This window comes from Cynocephalus volans, chromosome X (assembly GCF_027409185.1).
Source record: "Cynocephalus volans isolate mCynVol1 chromosome X, mCynVol1.pri, whole genome shotgun sequence".
NCBI classification, from domain to species: Eukaryota; Metazoa; Chordata; class Mammalia; order Dermoptera; family Cynocephalidae; genus Cynocephalus; species Cynocephalus volans.
In genome coordinates this window covers 33,518,016-33,520,606 of record NC_084478.1, presented here as the reverse complement: position 1 = coordinate 33,520,606, position 2,591 = coordinate 33,518,016, and the positions used below count along the sequence as shown (strand labels likewise).

Sequence of the window (2,591 nt, the reverse complement as noted above, 5' to 3'; positions counted from 1 at the left end):
GAGAGAAAACAGACCATCTCTTCTTCCATGTGAAATGGATAACAAGATGTAGTGCCCAAAGTTTTTCCCTAGGAATATTTTCTGTCACCACTGTCTTCCAGGGGCTAGAATGCAGCTACCACCCACTTTCAGATGGTGCCAGGAAACTGTATAAATCAGGCCTGTGCTTTTTCTCTATTAACCAGTCATAGGAACTCTCCAGGAAGCCATAAATGCAGGTTAAAGAAGTAAATCAGTAAGAGTAAGTACCATGGGTGTCTGAGCACCACTCTTTCACACAATCTACTTGTGCCTTCCAAACAGCTTGGACCCAAACTTATGTATACCGTTATCATTTTCTAGTGGACCTAGCTCCTGAGGGGCATTTCAGGTGGCCTACCCCAGATCTCCTGCCCATGCTTCCCACTGAGTGAATCCACCCAGAAGTTGGAGGGTGAGGAAACCAGTTGATACAGTCCCTTTCCAGGGCACAGAGCAGGTGGAGCAGAGTGGAGTGAGTCTAGAAGGACAGATGGAAGATATCCAGCACAGCCCATAAATGGCATTGATGTCATTGGTGTGATTTTCTAAAACATTAAGCCATTCTTGGTGAGGATCCAAACAAAACAACACACACTCCTTTCGATTTACACAGTAGTTCTGTTACTGGAAAATTCCATGTATATGAAAACCATGCAAAAAAATACTGTGAGTTATGCTCACTTCAGCAGCAATTTACTAAAAGTGGAATTATGCAAAGAAGATAAGCACGGTGCCTGCGCTAAAACGACATGCAAATTTGTAAAAGCACTCCATATTTAAAAAATAAATTTTATAAAAAGAAAAAATCTACTTTGAGTTTACATGTAAAACAAGGCTAGATTTAGGCTCAGATAATTACACATAGATTTTTCATATACATGAATGTATAAGGGGACATCTGAAAATCATGCAAGATGTAGGAAAATTCTTCCTTGCAGGAATTTCACATGCACTGAAGGACATATGACATTCTTGGCTCCTGCCCACTAAATGCCAGGAGATCCCTGCCAGGAGATTCCTGTCAATCACTTTAACAACCAAAATAGTCCCACATGTTTTCAAAGCACACCCCTGTGCTGTACTGCCCCCAGTAAGACCCACTCTTCTAAGGTGAAACCTTCAACTTCGCAGAATTTGAGTTTGATACTTCATCTACTTAGTGTCTGGGGCAACACTGAATGGAAGAAATGACTTCTCAATTTATGGGTCCCTGTTCAATCCACTATACAGAAGTCTCTGACCCAGCTACCAAACACTTGCTGCCATTTCTGGCAATGTATAATTGTGAATTGGAATTTTTTGATTTGGCATAAAGAAAAAGTAATAACTGACTAGCTGTGAAGCTCAAGCTTCACATTGAGCCAGAGAAAAGTTTATAAATAACCACATTTCATGTCATTTGATATTGAACTAAAATATTTTTCTATTTTTAACTTATACATTTCATTTTATTTCATTTGGGGCTGCTGGCTGGTATGGGGATCCAAACCCTTGACCTTGTAATTTATACATTTTAAGTAATTCATGCCCATGACATAAAATTAGAAAATGCAGACATAAAAATAAAAAATGAAAGCACACTCTGTGGTGGACAGGATAATGGCCCCCTAAAGATGTCCACGACCTAATTCGTGGAAACTTTTACATGGCAAAAGGGACTTTGCAGATATGACTAAATTAAGGATTTTGAGATGGAGATATCCCGGATTATCGGGGTGGGCCCAGTGGAATCACGAGGATCTTTATAAAAGGGAAGCAGGAATGTCAGAAGGCAGAGAAGGTGATGTGCTGATAGAAGCAGAGAGTGAACTGATGTAGCCGTGAGTCAAGGAATACCAGCAGCCTCTAGAAGCTGCAAGAGACAAGGAATAAATTCTTCCCTGGAGCCTCCAGAAGAAACCAGCCCTGCTGACACCTTGATTTCAGTCTGATAAGAGTCATTTCAGACTTCTGTGGTCATCTATCTGGGAAAACCTTTGGTCTCTTACTTTAGTCATGAGAAAACACATACTGGAAAGAAACCATATGAATGTCAGCTATGTGAACAGGTCTTTAATAATTGCTCTAACCTTGGAAACCAGTAGAGAGCTGACACTGGAGATAAACCTCATGATGGTCATCTACATGGGAAAACCTTTGGTCTCTTACCTTAGAGAAAACACATACTGGAGAGAAACCATATGAACGTCAACATTCTGACCTCCAAAACTGTAAGAGAATAAATTCGTGTTCTTTTAAGCCACTAAACTTGTGGTAATTTGTTACAGCAGCAATAGGAAACTCATGCACATTCCCATCCCCCAGAGGTCCACCATTGTTAACACCTGATTACCTGTACTTCCAGATCTCTTCCTGTACTATTTTGTGTGTGTAGACTTTTTGCAAAAAATGGAAAACAGTGTACATGCTATCTTATAATCTGCTTTTTTCGGTTAGCAAACTCCACCTGTCCATTTCATCAAACCCCTAGATGATTAAAAATTTCCTAAATGACGCAAAAATGCCCTTAACAGCTGTTTGTCCCAACCAGGATCTGTTCAAGGACTACACATAGCATTTGATTATTAGGT

At 40.1% G+C, this 2,591-nt stretch overlaps 1 non-coding gene across 1 annotated transcript; it reads left to right on the top strand.

Annotated features, from left to right (window-relative positions):
• The first annotated feature begins 695 nt into the window (after nucleotides 1–695).
• LOC134368796 (U6 spliceosomal RNA) lies at nucleotides 696–801 on the top strand. The gene has a single exon (XR_010022500.1). It is a non-coding gene; the product is annotated as a U6 spliceosomal RNA (small nuclear RNA).
• The last annotated feature ends 1,790 nt before the right edge of the window (nucleotides 802–2,591 follow it).